Source organism: Capsicum annuum, chromosome 2 (genome assembly GCF_002878395.1).
Source record: "Capsicum annuum cultivar UCD-10X-F1 chromosome 2, UCD10Xv1.1, whole genome shotgun sequence".
Lineage (NCBI taxonomy): Eukaryota > Viridiplantae > Streptophyta > Magnoliopsida > Solanales > Solanaceae > Capsicum > Capsicum annuum.
In genome coordinates this window covers 148,402,610-148,424,427 of record NC_061112.1, presented here as the reverse complement: position 1 = coordinate 148,424,427, position 21,818 = coordinate 148,402,610, and the positions used below count along the sequence as shown (strand labels likewise).

Genomic DNA, 21,818 nt, shown 5'->3' with positions numbered 1-21,818 from the left:
GAGATGGATTCAATCTTAAGGAATAATCCTACAGAATCTGTATTGCTTGATTTTGGATGTTAAAGCTTTCTACTTAGCTTGAATTTAACTAGTGATTAGAAGACATAAAAACTTCATCACAAGTTAAGGTTCACTCGGTTGACGATTCGAAGTAATAAAAACTTCATCGTTAACTAGAAACAAGAAGAAGAGTTTCAAGTTATTTAACTTTTTAAGTAGTATTTTGAAAAATACTAAGTTTTCTGTCTTGTGCTGACAGGAAAAATGAAAACTGAAAGTCAAATACATGATGTGGCTACGACTGTGGGGGCAAACAATATTGCTTCAAAAATTCGAGCAAATACTCCACAACTAATGGCACCTGCGGAGAAACTCGGAAAATTTGCGGGCATTGATTTGTGTCTACAACGATTCACTAGCGAAGATGTTCCCGAGGTGCCCGAGGGAACCTCGAACAAAGACCGTTTCGAAATTGTAGAGGCTTGGAAACATTCAGACTTCCTTTGCAGGAACTATATTCTGAGCGGTTTCCAAGACGACCTTTACAATGTTTATAGTAGAACTAAGACATCGCAGGAATTGTGGGGGGCATTTGAACGAAAACATAAGACAGAGGATATAGGAATTAAGAAATTCCTTGTTGCAAGGTTCCTGGACTTTAAAATGATAGATAGCAAATCGGTTGTCTCTCAAGCGCAGGAGTTGCAAGTAATCATCCACGGTCTCTTAGCAGAAGGTATATCCTTGAAAAATACCTTAGTTGATCAAATTGGAAAAGTTGTTAATACTCACATAAACTGCATTGTAGGTTTAATTGTGAACGATACTTTCCAAGTACCAGCGATAATTGAGAAGCTACCACCGATGTGGAAAGACTTCAAAAACTACTTAAAGCATAAACGCAAGGAGATGACTGTCCAAGACCTTATTGTCTGACTACGTATTAAAGAGGATAATAGAGCTGCCGAGAGAAGGTCAACGGGGAATTCTGCAATTAATGGAGCACATATTGTGGAAGATGACCAAAACAATTCCAAGAAAAGGAAGAAAACTTGAACTAGTTGAAGTTGTTGTTTCTAGTATATAGATTCTTGTACCCATAGAGGGAAGAATAACAATCTAACAATCTTAAAGAATAATTCCCCCCACTTTACCCGAGGCTATGGAATCTTCCTCCCAGGATAAAATAGCCTTCAATCCGACTATAGTGATACCTCAAATAGGCGGATTCTTCGAACGCACAGATTGTTTTGATTGATCACACAGAATATTTGTAAAGAAAAGAAAAGAGTTTTAATTCTGAAAATTTCATGTCTACTAAACCTGTGAATGAAACCAGGTTTATATAGCCATAACATGCTTCTTTGAAAGGGTGGCAACGGTTCAATTTAGAGGTGTGGCTTTTCTGAAAATGCATGTCTGCTGTATTTTTGCTGAAACAGTATACCATTTCACCAAACAGTGCACCTGTTCGAAACAGAGCATCACTTCATTGAAGAATTGCATCTGTTCAGTCGAAACAGAAACAGCATATCAGTTCAGAAACAATGCATCAGTTCAGTTGAAACAGAAACAGTGCATCAGTTCTGTCGAAACAGAAACAGTGCATCAGTTCAGTCAAAACAGAAACAGTGCATCAGTTACTGTTACTGCATGCATATAAATGGAGTATTGATCAGATTTTGACAAAGTTTGTCAAAAAAGATAGATTTCATCGATCGATTGTCGAAGCCGAGCCTAGCGAGCAACGACGGCGCGAGACATTTCTTATTTTTTGCCTCTTTTATCATGTGGAGTAAGTGTTCATCACTATAAACACTCCAAAGTCTCCCACATTAGTGAACTTTCCAATTTGGGGAGTACACTTTCCAAATTGGTGTCTCTTCTCTACCATTTTTTCTCCATTTTCCACTCACACTTCTATGAACCCAACAGTTTAATTGAATATGGTTTCATAGATTTGGATTCTCAAGTTTGTGGTATACCTGAATCACTACTAAAAAAAAAGAAAAACCAACCACAAGTGGTCGATTTTTCCCTATTTCCGACCAAAAAACCGACCAAAATTTTTGGTTGGAAAAGTAGTGGTAGCTTTTTAAAAACCGACCACTTGTGGTCGATTTCTTTTTTAAAATTTTTAAAATTCATTATTATTTTATTTAAATTGAAAAATTAATTTTAGGGGAAAAGAATACCGACCACAAGTGGTCGGTTTTGTTTAAATTAATTTTAAAAAAAACAAAAAAATTAAAACCGACCACAAGAGGTCGGTTTTTAAAAAAAATTAAAAAAAAATAAAAACCGACCACTTGTGGTTGGTTTTTTTGATAATTTTGTAAAAAAAAAAATGAAAATTTTAAAAAAAGCTACCACATGTGGTCGGTTTTTTTGATAATTTTATAAAAAAAAATATTGAAAATTTTCAAAATACAAAAATTAAAAATCAAATTATTTACAATATAGCCCACTAATCATTTACAAACATTGATTATTATCCACAACACAATCAAGTCACTAATTCCCTTCGCAAGTTAGCAAACTAAACTTAATTCAAAAAAAAAGTTCACATTTCAAGTACCTACACCTAAACATTTTCAAGTCACTTCACAAGTTACCAAACTAAACTAAATTCAAAATGAAAAGTTCACATTTCAAGACCTACCCTTAAACATTTTCAAGTCACTAATCACTTCTCAAGTGACCACACTTAACTATATTCAAAACACAAGTCCACCTTCCAAGTAACTACACTTAATTAAACATTTTCGACTCACTAATGAACTTTTCAAGTGACCACACTTTAGCAAATTCAATTAGCAAGTTCACATTTCAACTACCTAAACTTTTTTTATGATAAGGTAACATCATTTCAACTACCTAAACTTAAAACATTTTCGAGTCACTAGTTCACTACTCAAGTAACCAAATTTAGTAAATTCAACTGACAAGTTCACATTTCAAGTACCTACACTTAAACATTTTCAAGTCACTAACTCACTTCGCAAGTGACCACACAAATATCACACTTATATTAGTCAAGTAATTTAAATCAACCCAAGCATAAAAGGAAGAGAGATATCAATCAACATAGAGCATATTTAATGTAATCAATCAACAAAACTACCCTTAAATATAAAGGTCAATCAAAATAAATAAAAGGAAAGAAAAACATCAATCACCCCAAATGTCCTTTTTTAATATGCATACTAATTAAGCAAATTGTTATGTCACTTAAAAGTATGTTAATTATCTTATATACAAAAAAAGAGGGGAAATTAATTTAGCAAAATCATTTCAGCATTGTGGGAATCAATTACAGCCAATTTTTTTCTCAAGTAAAATCAGTCAAACCAAGAAGGAAAAATATTCAGTCAATGGAATTGTAAAAATTAGTTCCAATCACAGTTCCTAATCGTAAAAATTAGGACTTTCGATATATGATAATCCAAACAAGTGAACAAACCCAAATAGTAAGAAATTAGGCCGAAACTCTTAAGCGAGTACCGTCAATGGCTCGCCGGATGGGAGCGGCGCTGGTTTTGGCGCCTCTCAGAGGCGACGGCGACGGCATCTTGGCCGCCTTTCGGAGGAAAAAAATAGAGGGAGCGGAAGCTGCTGGAGACCGAGGAGGCTGGTCGTCGTTTGGGGGAGAGGAGGACGAACGGAGGGAGCCAGCGGCGGCGCTGGTCTGGTTCGTCGCGGTTGGAGATGGATGGCAGCGATGGGGTCACCTGGTTGACGTTGTTTGTTCGCCGGAGGTGCTGAGACGGCTGGCCGTCGTTGTTACCGTCTTTGGGCTTTCTCCGGTGGAGCAGCGCCGTTTGACTTCGGGTTGGCGCACCAGCCATGGTGGACGGCGGCAGCCATTGTTGCCGATGGAGAGAGTGTAGGGAGAGGTGGAGAGAGAGAGGAAAGAGGGGGGATTGGAGGCTGCTTGTTTGGTAATTAGGGTTAGGGTGTGTTTGGTTTTAATATGGAAAGAAAGGTGTATGGATATCCGCCGTTGGATCAACATCAATCGACGGCTGAGATTAGGTAGGGATAAAATTGAAATAAGAATTGAATTGAGTCTTGATTTAGGCTATAGTTGTAATAGATAAGGCTAAAATTGACATAATGGCTAAAACTACAAGGAATTATACTGAAATTGTCACAGTTTGTGTAAATAAAGGCTATAATTTAAATAAATTAGGCCAAGTAATTTAGGCTGTTATCTAAAATAGTAATAATAATAATAACAAATAATATATAAATAAATAATGATAATCAATAATGTATAATAAATGCATAATAATAATTAAATAAATAATCAATATTAAATAATAAATAGTAATAATAATAATGGATTATAATAATATAAATAATAATGTTAACAAATAAATAAATGAACATAATAATGTCGATAAATAGTGACAAATTAAACAATGTATTTGTAAAAATTGTGAGTGTACATAATTATGTAAAAAATAATTTAATTAATAAAATTATGTAAAATATCATATTTAATTTAAAAATTGTCAAAATGATGCTAAAAGATAACAAAATATCAAGTTCTAAATACGTACTATATATATCACATACATACACGAGTATATGATCCAATAATATAATGCGACGTATTCCATATACATACTTTGATGAGTTATCGATTAATTTGATTAGAGTTATCGATTAATTTGATTAGCTTACATTAATATAACGTCAACGTATAGTATATATTATTACTTTTGTCGTTTCAAATCAATGCGTACTATATACATCACATATCCACAGCTATATTACATTATGATAGAACACGTTCATTATATTCCGATGAATTATCGGTTATATATATATATATATAATGTGTGTCTATATCGAGTTCTAAACACATACTATATACATCACATACCTACACGAGTAGTATACTATCCAATAATATCATACGATGTATTTTATATGCATACTCTGATAAGTTATCGATTGATTAAATTAGCTTACATTAATATAACTTCGACGTACAGTATATATTATTACTTCTATCGTTTCAAATCAAGGTATTCAATAATATGTTTGGATAGATTGTACTAGTTTTTGACTACATCGTTCATCCATCGATCACTACATTTTATATATATATATATATATATAATATGAACTCTTGAATGCGTTGATGAATTTTCGATTATACAGGTACGTTACATTATTATAAATGCAATAGTAGCATGATATCATTATCTCAACGCTACGATATATATACACATATTCATTATACAAAAATTATGCATATTTAACGTCATTTAACGTATATACAAAGGAAAATATTTATTTTATTTATTCAAATATTAGTAAAAGATAAAAATTATGTTTAACATAATTTATTTATTTTATTTGATATTTTTTTAGTATAATTTTATTTTACAAAATCTAAGATTGATTGATTTTTATTATTATTATATTGGTTATTACTACATGTGATCACTAAGACATTTAAAAAAAATAATATATTTGATTTTACATATAATTTTTTTTTAATAAAAATCGGTTTTTTAAAATTATTTTATTTTTTATTTTTTAATTAAAAACCGACCACTTGTGGTCGGTTTATTTAAATATTTTAAATTTAATTGTTAAAACAATACCTACCACAAGTGGTAGTTTTTTAATTAAAAAAATAAAAAATAAAATAATTTTAAAAAATCGACCATTTGTGGTTAGTTTTTGGAAATTATTTTCTTTTTTAATTAAAAATCTACCACTTGTGGTCAACAACAACAACAACAACAACAACAGGCCTAGTGTATTCCCACAAAGTGAGGGTCTGGGGAGGGTAAGATGTACGCAGTCCATACCATTATCTCCGAAGAAGGGTAAGTGGTAGGTTTTTAATTAAAAAAATAAAAAAGAAAATAATTTCAAAAAACCGACTTGTGGTCGGTTTTGGGAAATTATTTTATTTTTTATTTTTTTAATTAAAATCGACCACTTGTGGACGATTTTTTTAAATATTTTAAATTTAATTTTAAAATAGTACCGACCACAAGTGGTCGATTTTTGTATTTTTTTTATTTTTTATTTTTAAAATGAGTAATAATTAATATAAAAATTATTAAAATTAATATTTTAGAATTTTAAAATATAAAACCGACCACTTGTGGTGGGTTTTTTAAAAAAAAAAATTGAAAACCGACCTCAAAGATTTTTTTAGTAGTGAATGGATATCAGCAAAGGCTATGGTTGATTCATGTCTTGCAGATGCCATCATTTATGAACTTTGGGTGGGTTCTAATGGAACTTCTGCACACAAGATCTATTATTCAGATCTCCCGTGGCCAATTGGAAAGATCATGTACTTAAAGCAAGTTCATGTGGTGAAACAAATTCTTGGTATTACGAAAGAGAATGTTGAAATAAGAAAGGAAGATATTTACACGAATGCCAATGATGCCTTTACTGCTTTATCAACTAGATCAGGGGAGCAAGCCTATTTCTTCGACAACATGCCAACAAGTTTGGATGCAGTTTTCGTCGAACATGCACTTTTTACGTTGTATGTGTTGGGTACGTTATAGTTTTGATGATTGACAAACTGACAAAGTGATATGAAACATGTCAGTCAAGCTGGTTGACAGACACACTGTCACATGTAGCTGAAACTTGCAGCAAATCATTGATGATTAAAGGCAAGGGTGGAAGAAATCAAGAACCACATGAGTGGTTAATTCTGATAAACTCAAGGAAATAAACATGTACTTATTTGAAGAAGTTGAATTTGATTCAAACACTTGATGATGAGGGAAACAAGTTGAGTTGAAAAAGAAGAGTCCTATGTGTAGAAGGATAAAGTTTCTGCAGATTGAATAAGTCTACACAAAATAGGAAACATACGAATTGAAGGACTCTTTGTTAGATCAGTGAAGTTTCTGATGACTCACAGATGAATGGAACATGTTACTTGAGCTGGTTCAAGCATAGAAAGATAGATTCCAGGTTGTATTGATAGATGCAGACAAAGATTGTTGAAAGTCAGGAACGAATGAGCAAGCCTAATTCTGATATACTCAAACTACTGATCACGTGATAAATTGAAGAAGTTGTGGTTGAGTAAAATACTTGAAGACAAGTTAAAGAAAAAGAGTCCTACTCAATCTAGAAGAGAAAAAGAGGCGGCAGTGAATAAAAAGAGTAAAAGCAATCCAATTCAAAATAGGAGAGGACATCAACTGAAAGGGAGTCCAATTCAAGATAGGAGAGGAAAGCTACTAAAGGGAGTCCAATTCGAAATAGGAGAGGAAATCAACTGAAGGTCCTCATCAGAGTTGGCTATAAATACAAGGGAAAAGATTCAAAGCAAGACACGCACTTACAAAGAAGAAAAGTACAATCTACAGATTGAAATCACGAAGTGCTACTCAACCACTGAAGAAACACATTGAAGAACCTGGTCCTAAGTGCAGAATCCAGCTAAGATTTTTAGCTTTGATTTTTAGAGTTATTCATTGTGTTTGAGCTATTCATGTAATAGTAGTTTCAGTGTGTTATAAACTGAATTAGGAGCTAGTCTTCGAGTTGGGGAAAACTCAGAGACTTTGGGAACACTTACCTTGGGAGGTGCGTGTGTAGTTAAGAATTAGAGTTTATAATTCCTAGTTGTTGAGTTATAGGGATTAGATTTTACAATTCCTAGTTGTTGAGTTATAAGAATTAGAGTTTATAATTCCTATTTTGCTGGTTACAAGAGTCTTGTAATCAGTCGTTGTTGAGGCTCAGAGTTATTTAGTGAAGTTGGGGTTAAATCCCGTAGAGGTGCAGATCGTGATTTTTTACACCTTTTTAAGCCGGGTGTTTTCCACGTAAAAATTATTGTGTTCTTTACCTTCTGTTTACTGTTTCCTGGAAACACCTCAAGCAACACTTTTCATCGATAAACAACAGTTAGGCGAAAATAAGACAATCAATAGGGCACGAATTCTTAACAGTATGTATTGCCAGTGAGAAACTTCAGTTCTCCGAAGCAAGCTCTTGGAACATGATAATCTTGTAAGATACAATGAGAAGTATAAAAGTGAACTGGTAGATTCTAGCAAACCATCTTCCGGTACACAATCCCAGAGTGATCCTTCTTCATCGGTACGGAGGCGTCCTTCACAATGGAGTTAAAAAAACGAGGAAGAGAAAAAGTTTCGTAGAAGGGCTAAATATTTTCTGGTCACTCAACTGGTTGCGGTTTTAGTTTTCCTCTCTCTCCTTGGAGGATCTGATGATGCTGAACTGGAGCTTGATGAAGATGATGATAGTGTAGATTATGATTGAGCAGTGAGAGCCGTGATCTTTATTTTTGTGTTCTGTTGAGAGTAGTTTAGACTGTTGATGCATGTTAAGTAATTGCTGCCATGAATTATGGAATCATTGTAGGAATAAACTGATTTTTCTTCTTTCATAAAAATAAATAAATACAGGATAACATGATAAGACGTTAATTTATGTCTCTTTTTTTAAAAATAAATTTATGTTACTCACTGAAATGGATGCATGGAAAGAAAAAATTCACCATGTTATCAATGATAAATAATTGGAAAGATTTTTATGTATTCCTTCCTTTGGAAAAGTCTACAATATTATGTAAGATATATATTTTATTACCATATATTATGTAAGATTTCTTTTTTTTTTTTGTTACAAAAGGGGTGATTTTTGTAGTATTTTGATTATTTATTATGATTTTGTAATAGTTTAGTGCGTTGCAAATCTTACAATGGCTCAAGGTAAATTTGCAAATCTTTCAATATTAGTCGTTCCTAATAATTTCTATGAAATTTATTGATGGGTATTAATTAAGTTGCATCAAATGTAACTTTGATCTGCTTTAGTAAATACATTGAAGATAATTTATATTCAAGTTTTACGAGTCAAAGGGTTAAAAAAAATAATTTGGATGTATGAGATTGCACTTACACTTAGTTGAAAGGATGTTTCACTCACATAGACTAATTAAGGGAGAAGTGAAAGTTCTCAATTTTTATTCTTGAACATATAATGTGTGTAGATCAGTTTTTTTTACCTAATTAAAATTTTAAATTTATATTTTTCATAACTTTTGTCCTTAGTTATATTATATAGATAACTAATATTATTATCTAGCATGAGAAAAACAAAAGTAATTTGGACAAATTTGGTGTCAAAAACTTCAAGACTACAAGTTGAAGCTTTATTTATTTATTCTACATGGAAAAGTTGCCTGTTGCATAAGTTAATATGCTTGTGAAAAAAAGAGAGCAACATGCATAAGTTATTTGTAATTATGAACATCTTTAAATTCTGATGGTAGGTAAGGAGATATCATTAATTATTCAAATATCTTTTTTAATACAGTAATTAAATAATTATTACTATCCTTTATTTTATTTTAGGACACAACCTTAAAAATAAAACATCATGTGAAACAATTTAAATTCACATGCGTTTGACGATGTTGAAAATCAAATGAAAGAATATTTTGTATATTATTTATTAAATTTAATTGTAATTAGTTAAAATTTTAAACCTAAAGTCATTATATCTTCGCAACTTTATTCATTTCAATTTCACAAGCGATAGATTAATTATGCAAATAATATTCAATAATTTATATACATATATGCTTATTAACTTATATTCAGTTAAAAAATATGTCGAAGAAGTTTCTTTCTGTAGCATGTAAAGTACAAGTTTTCATCTCCATTCTTTTACTTTATTGAATTTATACATCTTTAAATTAATATTTTAACCAAATTAATAACCTGTTTTGCTGCCAAGAAATGCTTATTTTTTAAAAAATGAAGTGTTTGGTCAAGATTTTGAAAGAAAGTAAGTACTTTTATGGAGTAAAAAAAATAGTTTTTCATAAGCCAAAAAGAAATTAGATTTTATTCCTATGAGCATTTATTTAAATTTTTCTGAGATAATACACTTAAAAAACTTTAAAAAAAAAGTGTTTTCAAATACTAATTGCTGCTCAAAAGTGTTTAAAAAAAAAAATCTTAATCAAACACTGCTTTTCAAAAAAAAGTAATTTTGGTGAAGACACTTATAGAAAAAGCTTATTTTAAAATAAGTTGATTTTAGAAATTTGAATAGATAGGCTATAAATTTTTAAATTTAAAATTATATATAATTGTCTCACACAATTTTATTTTCTTTTGAACAAGAAACTTTAAATACATACATAAAAAAGCATTTACTTGAAATAAATTTCAAATATTTTACATGAGAAGTATGATATAGAAATCTAAAATTATGAAGTTATTTAAAGAAAAGTAAATTTAGATAATCTTATGGAATCACAATAACATGGCAATATTTTTAAATCATAACTAACACACTACTGAAAAAATTAATTAAAATATTATAGTAGAAAAAATATGTATATATAAGTTAATTATAGAAAAAAGACTTATTTTAAAAGATAAAATAGATAGAAAAACACCAAAAATAATATTTTTAACAAATTTAAATAATAGAATTTTGAGAAATGGAAAAAGGATTACAGATAACTAAAATTGCATGAGTAAAGTGATTATGTTTATCGATATTATAATAATTGAGAGTAATGAGTAATAATGTAATTCAAGTGAAAAGATGATAAAGCACTTTAAATATATAATCTTTCCTTTTTGTACTTGGAATTCACGTAAAAAGCACTAAACTAGAAGCAATTTTTTTAGAAAAAAGACATAAATATCTCTTTAAATTATACACAAAATTTCATTTCACGTCTTATTTTTACGGGGTCTATTATCCCAAAAAAGTTTTAAAATAAAATAAATAAATATTTCATTATAAAATTTTATAATCACAAGTATAAAAGCAGGTAAACTACACACTGTTTGACACTTAGATTTTTCAATTAGATAAAAAAAAATTCCACTTTTTTTACACTTTCTACAATCTTTTCATTCCTTTCACCATTAAAAGTCAAATTCAAAGAGTTAATATTTTCCACAAATATCAGTTTAATTAAATAATTGAGTTTAAGAAAGTAAAACATAAAATAAAGACATAATACATAAATATTATCCTAAACTTGACACCAAATTATAACTTTGACCTTAAACTTTGATAGTGCACAAATAAGACCTGTAACTATTCAAAACTACAAAAATATGACCTCCGATCCTATGTGTCAAAACGCGTGTTGTACACGCGAGCGTTCCAACAGCAAAAAAGGGTAAAATGACTATTATGCCCTTACTAATTCCTTTTTATTTATTTAAATAACTTTTCACTATTATTTTTTCATTTTTTTCAGCTCAAATATGAAACTATACTAGTAATAAATTAAAAAAATATAGTTTTAATAAAATATTATTAAATTAACGTTATTAAAACTTTATTAAATTAACGTTATTAATAAAAAGTTATTAATAAAACGTTATTAAGGACAGTAATAGTAGTATATTAAATTAACGTTATTAATAAAAGGTTGTTAAGGGTAGTAGTAGTATATTAAATTAATGTTGTTAAAACGTTATTAATAAACATTATTAAAATATTATTAAGGACAGTAGTAGTATATTAAATTAACGTTATTAATAAAACGTTATTAAGATGAAAATTTTATTAAATTATTGTTGTTGTTTTTATTATTATTATTATTAATAATAATAATAATAATTAGTCGTAGTAGTAGTTGTATATTGATAGAAGCAATATTAGTACGTAATACGCAGAAATAGTAGTAGTAGAATAATAATAATAATAATAATAATAATAATAATAATAATAATAATAAGCAAAACGGCGTCATTTTAACTTATAGAAGCAAAACGACTTTGTTTTAAGTTCCACATTTAAAGTTCTCCCAGTCAGTCCTTTTAATGATGTGGCACCGTATGATTGAAAATCATATCGACGTAGGCGCAAGTGAAACGCATGAAGGTTGCAAAATCAGAGGTCATGTTTGTTCAGGTTTTGAATAGTTAGAAGTCTTCTTTGTACACTATCAAAATTTAATATCAAAATTAAAATTTGGTGTCAAGTTTAGAGTCATATTTACGTATTATGCCTAAAATAAAAGTTCAAAAGTTTCTTAGACATCCAATAATGAAGCTTCAAGTTTCGTCTATTAAAATATAGCATTTAAGGAATGTTTGTGTGAAGGTAACAATTTGGCTAGATTAGTCAAGCTTCAAAGAGGGTACCGGATATCAAATGGCCCAAAAAAATAAAGAAGTTAACAATTTGGTATTAATTTATATTCGAAACACTTAATAACATGTGATGTATTATACTATAGATATTTAAGTTCTGTTGAATTAAAAAAAAATAAAAATTGAAGCATAATTTTTTTACTCGAGAATTGATTTTTATATGATTGTATTGTTCTTTTGAGTTTAATAAACTAATACAATTTCTCGGTATCAATTAATAGATACAGTTGATGAGAAGTATAACATGTAAATATATGAAAAACTATAATTCACCATAGATAAAAAAAAATATTATATGATTTAAAATGAAAAATTTAATCCGAACAATCTAATGTCTTTAATTTGTGAACAATATAATAAAGAAAAATATGAATGATAAAACTTTGTTATAAATGTATGATCTTTTTTATTCATATAAATTTGGTTAGCACTTAGGAGTGGGAATTGAAGGGAAATTGACATTTTTTCGTTTCATTATTTATGGATTAACTTAGATACTTCCTCTGTTTCAAAATAGTAGGACTTTTTTTTAAAAATATTTATTTTAATTTAGTTATACCTTTTATGTAATCAAGAAGATTTTATTATGTTCTTTCAATACTATTTTTATATTAAATACCTGTACTCAAGTTTAAATTTTTAAAACATAATTAATAAGAATAGTTTGATAAAATAAGCCCCTAATAAATATTTTTCTTAAGGAAGTTCCAAGTCAACAAATACTTTTCTTAAGGGAAGCTCCAAGTCAACGAGGACCAATCATTTTCATACAAAGAAAGTAATATACTTGAAATTTGGAACAAAGGAGAATCAAAGATCAGTGGCAAAACACTTTGAATTAATTAATCAAATAGTTTAAAATACTTACCGCGCATCGCGCGGGTAGGAATACTAACTTTTATTAAAATGAATAGAGATGTTAAAAAAGCTACTATAAAATTATTTATTTGTGGTGTTATACATGTCGTTTTAAGTATCATAAAATTTAAGTAAAGAATACATATAATTTTAGGTATGTTCAAGAGAACAATACTAATTATTAGTTTTTTTTAATTTAAACCCGCGTATACCTTCAACCCCACCGCACCGCACCACTTAACAAAAAAAAAAAACATTTAAACCGCACCGCACCCACACTGCACCGCATAACTTAAAACCCGTACCGCCCCGCATAACTTAAAACCCGCACTCGCACCGCCCCATTGCCATCCCTAATTATTAGCATCTGGTTTCTTGCAAGGCTTATTTTAAGTTTAACACCATTACTCAGCATTTATGTACCAAGCTAGTAAGCACGCATGAGCTCATAACCTGACAAAGCAAAGAGCTTATGATGACTCAAAATAAAAGTTCTCTTTTCTGGCCCAAAAGTACCAAGGGAGGGAAATGAAAAGCCACAAGAAGGAAAGGACTCCAGCTTTGGAATATTTGCGCAGTCTATCTTGCTCCATGTTTATATTTTGGCTTGATTAGTTCCAAATTGTTCTTGATTCCCAATGAACACACTTTTCTGATGTTTCTTAACGATATTATCGTTCAATCATCATGGTTTTACAAATGTAGATAGGTGCATTTGGAAGTTCGCGTAAGATATGACCAAACCATCTCGAACACCTTTCTCATTGTATTCTATAGTAGCACTAAACCATCTCGAACACCTTTCTCATTGTTTTCTCTAGTAGCATTCATAGAGGATAAAATAAGAGAGGTTGCTTGAAACAGCTTGTAAATGTCCGACAGACATCCGGACGGCATGCGTTAAACCAAAATGATTAAAGGTATTAAATGAGGAAAAAGTAAACTTAAAATCACATGAAAGAAAGTTGTCTAGGAAGACCTACAATCTCCCAAAATCTACAAGATTTAGTAAGAAATAAGACAAATTTGAAGCAAAGACTCATGTAGCCGACATAGACTAATTTGGGTTTGTTCTTAGACTTGAGGTATGCTTACAATATGCCCAATATTACTGGCAGCCCTTTTGTCTGTTCAGATATATGGATGCCAGTAGAACCGGAACATGTAGAGAGCATTAGTACTTTTAAAATAAATTAGAGAACCTCTAGTGTCAGAGAACACATAGATTATCAATATTTGAATAAAACGGGTCCAATTTCCAAATAGAGCAAAATGAATATATGGAGCCCAACTAGCTTAGGATTAAGGTGTAGTTATTTTTGTTCATCTTTTTCAGGTACTTCTTTGTTCGTTGCGTTCACCTCCTAGCTGAATGATGGCTACTTCAAATTTGTCTACTAACTCTTAATGCCAGATCGGTTTCTTACTGTAGTATTAGAACCATAAGGAGTTAACTATTATAAGTCTCAATACCAGCACATGTGCATGTTAAAAAACTTCTAGGCTACATAGTAATATATAGAATGGACAGAAGATCATATTGCTCTAACCATGGAAGGCCTGAACAATATGTTCAAAACAGCAAAAACAGCTCACGGAAATGGATGGATAAGGGGTTTTGATGTGGCAAAAGACGGGAGCAACCAACTCGAAGTCACTCATCCGCAATATGCATATGATACTCTGATCTTTTGTGATGCAGACGACAGTCAACTAAAGTTTTTGAGGATAATTCTCATCTTATTTAAGGTTGTCTCAGGGCTGGCTTCACATCAACGGGAGGAAGAGCCTCAGTTTCCGGTCAATGAAGTAACTAGAATGCAACAATTAGTAGATATCTTGGGTGGGGAATTAGGACAGTTGCCATCTACATACTTGGGCATGCCTTTGGGAACCGAAAGCAAGTCCAGAGAGATTTGGAATGGTGTAGAGGAAAGATGTGAGAAAAGACTGTCCAGATGGAAGTCACAATATGTGTCCAGAGGTGGTAGACTGGTTTTGATCAACTCAGTACTAGAAACTTAACCAACTTACCTGTCGTTTGTTTTTCCACTTCCTGTCAAGGTGGAAGAAAGAATAGCTGCTTTGAGGGGAAATTTTTTCTGGCATGATGAAAAGAATATAAAGGTTTCCATTTGGTCAAATGGAAAACTTTTTTGATGTCCAAGAAGCAAGGCGGATTAGCCATTAGGAATTTGAGAAAGAAAAACAAGAGTCTTCTCATGAAGCGGATGTGGAGGTTTACTCTAGAAGATCAGTCTCTATTGGAGTAAGGTGATCTAAGCCAAATATGAAAAGGAAGGGCCTGGAAAACAAAGTAAGTACTGCATATGGAACTAGTTTATGGAGATCAATTAGGAATTTATGGCATGGTTTCTTTATGAATACTAGTTTCAAGGTGAATAATGGCAGGAAGATCAATTTTTGGGAAGATAATTGGCTAGGAAATGGAAGTCTCAAGTGCTTATTCCCAGATATCTATCAACTGAATCAACAACACGTCTACACTTCAAGAAGTATGGACTGAGCATGGATGGAACCTGACCTATAGAAGGTTAATGCAAGACTGGGAGTTGGAGAGATTAGCTGAGTTTTATGGCACATTTGACCAGTTTTCAAGACTCAAGGAAGGAGAAGCCACTCTCAGACGGAATTGTCAAAAGTAAAGGTTATTCACTGTCAGTTTTGCATATAGAGATCTGAACCAGTTGGGAAATCAAGCCAGGTTTTTACCTTGGAAACTTATATGGAAGGTAAAGATTCCACATAAAGTGGATGTCTTTACTTGGTTGGTGATAAAGAAAGTTGTTCTTACACGAGAGAATCTGATGAAGAGGGGTTTCCAGTTGAGTCCAAGATGTTATTTTTTTGAGCTATGCAGAGACAATCAACCATTTGTTTCTATACTGCAAAGTGGGGTTAGGCATTTGTGGAATCTATTTCCTAGCTTCAAAGGCATAAGTTGGACTGTTCCTGAAAGAGAAGAACAGGCTGTAGTAAGATGGAACGTGGAAGGCAGTGGTAGTTCTGATAAGAGCAGATGGAGAATAGTCCCAACACTTATCCAGCTGACCGGACGGAGAGAAATTCTAGATGTTTTGAGAAAAGGAGCAGGGCATTACACAAAATTAAAATGAACTGCATTATCACTTTTTGCAATTGGTGTACGTCTGAGTATATAGATGACCCTATGGCTATTGAAGACATACCAGGATCTTTATAAGATGAAGGAGAATCTAGGGATAGCTTTTCTTTTCATTTTTTTCTCTCGTTATTCCTACACCTCTGGATGCAAGATAGGTTGTAAATTTTTGGATATCAGCCTTGTGCTGATGATTAACATACAAACGGCAAAGGTACATATATACTCCTGAACTATTATCAAAGGTACATATATGCCCCTCGTTATACTTTTGGTGCATCTGTACCTTTCCCGTTAGTGTTTAGGTACATATATATCCTTGAGCCTAACGGATGAACACGTGTCATCATCGTAACGGCTGACCTATTATTTTTAATTTTACTTGACCCAAATAAAAAATTACCCAAATTAAATCCACACCCAACCCAAACCCGATCCATACCCGATCCGGACCTATCAAAGGTTCTAGAGAACTCATTCTAAAAACCATCGCCCCTCTTTCTCACTCTCTCTCTTCTCACGCTCCCACTTCAATCAGACATCAAAGGGGTCTGCTGGTAAGGAGCGGTAGAGTTTGGGTAGATAAGCTTGTCTTATGGACTTTTTGCAAACTTCTAATCTAAAGCTTAATGTGATCCTGTCGATAGAGTTGGTGTTCATAGATAGTTTACTAACTTGTAAGCTTTAAAGCTTATGTTTTGTTGGTTGTAAATTTAAGATAATACTGCTACCTTGTATATTGGATTAGAGCCAAGGTACATTGGATTATTAAATAGCCTAATGATTTGTTTTGTGAAGAAGATAAAAATATCTGTGAACCTTGAAATCACATGCTGAGTTCACAAGAGTTACAGTTCAAATAATAAACAAAATCCAAATCTTGTCACTTTTCCAACTCTTTGTTGCTTACATAACACAAAAAACAAAGTGCAATTTTAGTGACCGTGTACAATGTCTACCAGCAGTGATGGGCAAGCCACCTCCACCACCAACACCGGCTTGTTGCTTAGTTCTACGCAAGGCTGATTTACGGTGTTTGTGCAAACAGGAATCTCAGTTGGGACAATTTGGAATCAGTCCTGCAACAGCTATGAAACTGCCTATGCAATGTAGGATTAAAGTCCCTCGTGGATGTTCAACAAAACAAAACTGCAGTGCACATAATACCTGCAGATTATTTCTTGTAGAATTTCTCTGAAACTATGGAGTTTTTCAGACCCCTTTGATGTCTGATGAAGTGGGAGCGTGAGAAGAGAGAGAGTGAGAAAGAGGGGCGATGGTTTTTAGAATGAGTTCTCTAGAACCTTTGATAGGTCCGGATCGGGTTTGGGTTGGGTGTGGATTTAATTTGGGTAATTTTTCATTTGGGTCAAGTAAAATTAAAAATAATAGGTCAGCCGTTACGATGATGACACGTGTCCATCCGTAAGGCTCAAGGGTATATATGTACCCAAACATTAACGGAAAAGGTATAGATGCACCAAAAATATAACAGGGGGCATATATGTACCTTTAATAATAGTTCAAGGGTATATATGTACCTTTGCCGATATACAAAATGTTACCTTTGTCGGAAAAAAAAAAAAATCATATTGCTCAATTTATTTTATTTTTTGATGAAAGTAACAGTTACATAGATATCAACAGGTATACTACACAAGTTGTGTAGTAATACTCAAAAGGTAGACAATTATAAAAAGGGTCCAGACTACTGTACTAATAACAAAACTACCTAGCATATCAAAATATCTCTGGTTTGTATTAACATTTCCTGGTTACACCAAAAGTAAAAGAGGCCTAAGTAATTCATCTTGAAATTCTGAATGTTGCAATATTTGTCCTCAAAACATCTCTGATTCCTTTCTGCCCATACAAACCACCAAATACATGCTGGGAAAATCTTTCATCTCTCCATGTTGGTTGCATTAGCATTTTGTTCCAGCATTGTAAAACCTCCTTAATGCTACCTGGCATCACCCATCTAATTTTCCAAAAAGTTTCCACAGCTGGTCAACCCATTTGCGATGTAAGAAAAGATGACTGATTGTCTCTGTATGTTCACCACACAAGTAACATCTTGAGCATAATTGAAATCCTCTTTTAGCCAGACTTTCTTGAGTCGGAACTGCTTCTTTCACCAATAACCAACTAAAACAGGCCACTTTGTGTGGAGTTTTTAACTTTCCATATCATTTTCCATGGCCGGCACTACACCTAAAGAAATTAAGAAACCTTTAGAGAGTTACTTAAAACGATTCAAAATAGAAAAATCATTTTAAGTTAGAAATTCTAGACAAGTGGTTCCTATTAACGTTTTAGGAAGGTGTTAGGCACCTAAAACGTCCGCTAACTTCCGGTTATCCGAACTATTTGAAAATGTCTTTGATTAACTTCAAAAAGATTAATTTTGTCGGAAGTGATTGATTTTTGAAATATTTTGAAGGTTTGCAAAAATTAGTTTTTTGCGAATTCATTAGGGGATTTAACTAGGTTCGTACAAGGCATGCAAAACAAATAATCAAAAAGAAAAAGGGAAAGGGGAGAAGTAACGATTTAGGCTTTGAAGCCCAAACCATTGAACCTGTTCTAATCTAGTTGGGTTTTCAACCCATTTTTCCTTTCATCTGTCCTATTTCTATGCTTTCGAGCCCTTTGGCTCGAGTTTTTGCTTCACCTGTATTAAGTACAATTTTGGCTTCTAGGCCCAAATGAATAAAGAAATAAGACGATAAATAAATGAATACATGAGATGATGATAAATGACTAAAAAATGAGACATTTAAGCCTCTCAGCTGCTTCAGACATGGGACTTTAGTCCATTCTCGCTAATGATTTCCTTCTTCGAAAATGATTGACTCGAGGTGGTTGGCCTCATTGGCCCGTTATAAAATGCAATGGGGTGAGAACCCATTTGGACCTCAAACGCGATGCTCCGAATTCGTTTCACACGCATCAAAGAAAGTAATCAAGAGTAAGTATTTATTTGTGAAATTTGACAAACCAATAAACTTAATAGAATGTCATTCTAGATTAATCATGAGCAACACTAACAAAGAACAACCAACCAAAGTGTTTGACCAAAAAGGAAATTCTAGAATAAAGTTGTTTGCTATTTTCTATGTTTACTCTACCTTTCCTATATTAATAAAATTTAATATCTATACGAGATTACCAGTTTTTGCAGGAAGAAGCAATAAGTTCAAATTGGTTTTAATAGATTGAAATAGGTGGAACGGAATACAGCAGGTTAGTGGATTAATACTTGATAAATCAACCTAATCAGTCAAAAAAGATGTTAGGCCGATTGCGAATAGAAGGTCCTCTGAGTCCATAAATGGAAAAAGAATGGGGGGAAATACGAATATATGGTATCAACAACCAAGTCACTAACATGATTGTCGCATTACAGGCTTTCATACATAGAGCATATATTTGATATAAAACAGTGCATTAAGAGGCAAAAGTCAGTTCGAATCCTATACCATTGAGATACAAACATATTGCATCAAAAACTTAGTTGTCCTGGAGCTATATGCAGCTGTACGATGTAGGTAATAGCCTTCGTAATCAGGAATACGTTATGACACGCGACTTGACAGCAAAACACTTAAACAACAAATTAATGTCTCGTCGCACAACCTCATACAAAGAAGACAGATAGCACGTTGTATAGTAATATACCTAATATGTTGTTTAAATTGTCACAGGGATTACTCATATCTTTCAGAAGTAAGAACACTCGTACAAAGCTTAGAGATATTCAGAGGCAGAAAAGTAACCATTTTAAAATCATCTGGGCTACAAAATAAGCGACTAGGATAGGGAGGAACTGTCTAAGATCTAAAAAGGAGTTTTATTTGGTCTGAATATAGTGAGGAATAAATGTTCAGATGTTGGAACAATGCCTAAATCATAGCACATGGTCATTTGACAATTCGAATATGAAATAGCTCAAAGAGATGCATCATTTACTTCAAACAGAAACACGAACATGAAAGCATGGATCATATCCAAATACACAACAATATACCCAACATATCTTCTCGGGTCAATAAATTGTAAGGCAAGACAACTCTTTTAAATCCTCATCAAAACCAAATCGAAAACTAGACAACATCCCAGCTATTGATTCATGTTATAGACTTGCAAATGACCTAAAAATAATCATTAATCATGAGAGAGTAATTAAAATAGTCGATAGCAAAACTCATGGTGTGCACATCAATTCGGCTAAACAAACAATTGCAAAACAGACCTAAAGCCATCACGGCTATCTACAACAAGCAAATCCCAGCCTCATTCATGACAAACACATAACTACTTTTACGGAGAAAAGGTGGATGAAGCAGAAACAGTGAAATTAAGAGGGACGATCATGTGTTTAACTCTTTTGGGGCAACAAAACAGGGCTAACTCGAGACCCTCCAACTAATCAGCTAACTCTCAGACGAAGAAAGAAAAGGGAATTTGTCTGCTAAAGGAACTGTTGGTGTTGATTCTCTTCTGCCTCCCTTAATCTTCCTCCTTTCGAATACCCCTCTCTTAGCCTGAGAATTTTCTAACCTCAGTAGAAACAAGAAAATTTTTCCTTTGAGACTCCAAGAATCGAACTCTTTTCGAACTCAAGTGGAAAGTCTTTTCTCTCTTGGCCAAACCCCTAATTTCCCAGAGGAGAAAAACAAAACCCAAATCTCAAACTAACTTCAGACCCTAATTTTCAACCTAAAAGCTTAAGAACAGTCACCAAAAGAAAGAAAAAATCCCCCTAAATGAGCCTCGAGAACTTTCTTTTATAGAGAAAAAATATTAAGGTTTTTCCCTTAGGGCTTCACAATGAGGACAAATATTTCGAAAATCCCCCTTGATGATAAGGCTGGACCCCGAATTCGTTACCCAAAATCGTATAAATTTTGTTTTTCTTTGGGAGAATCCAAATTGGTTTCACCCAATAGAAGAAGGAAAAGTAGAAATCCCTCCCCAAAACCAATGAAATTCACACACCTTTGTACGAATTCGTACGACCGATCCGAGGATTACAGAAAATGGACGTTGGAATGAGCCAGCTCACTATATTCTGGAATATTCGACCCATTTCTTTGCGAATCTACCTGGGTCGGGGTTTGGTCGTCTCAAACGGAGCTGGGTCGACACTGGATTTGAGTCGGACATTTGCCATGGACGATGTTGCTGGTATCGAAATCGATTACGGGTCGAGTTATGGGTCTTGCGTATTGTTGATGAATCGGGTCTGGGTCGGGGTTCATATGCTAATCTTTGGGGGCTGTTTGTGGTGTGTAAATGGGGAAGGTAGAGAAGTAATGGATGGGGCTCGGGTCAAAGATTATTGGGCCGATTGGTTGGGCCGGTTGGAGTTGTTATTGTTTCTTGGAATGGGCTGATTTATTAATAGGAGTGTTGGGCTGGTAGAAGAAGAAACAGGTTGCTGGTTGGTTTTAAATTGGGCCCGGATTGATTTAGGCTTCTTTTAGGCTGTGGAAAAGATAAACAGAAAGGGTTGGTTGAGACTTGAGTTGGGCTGACTCTTGAAATTATTTGGGCTGCTTTTGGGTAGAGTTAGGTAGTTTTTGGGGTTTATTCACGAAGTAGTCCCAATAAGAGTGAAAATTGCTAAATCTATTTAATTTTTAGCC

The 21,818-nt window shown here is 32.8% G+C and overlaps 1 long non-coding RNA gene and 1 pseudogene across 1 annotated transcript; one reads left to right on the top strand and one right to left on the bottom strand.

Moving 5' to 3' along the window:
- The first annotated feature begins 264 nt into the window (after positions 1-264).
- LOC107858356 lies at positions 265-8,341 on the top strand (annotated as a pseudogene).
- Positions 8,342-16,951: 8,610 nt separating this feature from the next.
- Positions 16,952-21,520, bottom strand: LOC124896108. The gene is made up of 2 exons (XR_007052557.1): positions 21,169-21,520; positions 16,952-18,381 (listed from the first exon to the last, which is right to left on the bottom strand). It is a non-coding gene; the product is annotated as an uncharacterized LOC124896108 (long non-coding RNA).
- Between the last annotated feature and the right edge of the window lie 298 nt (positions 21,521-21,818).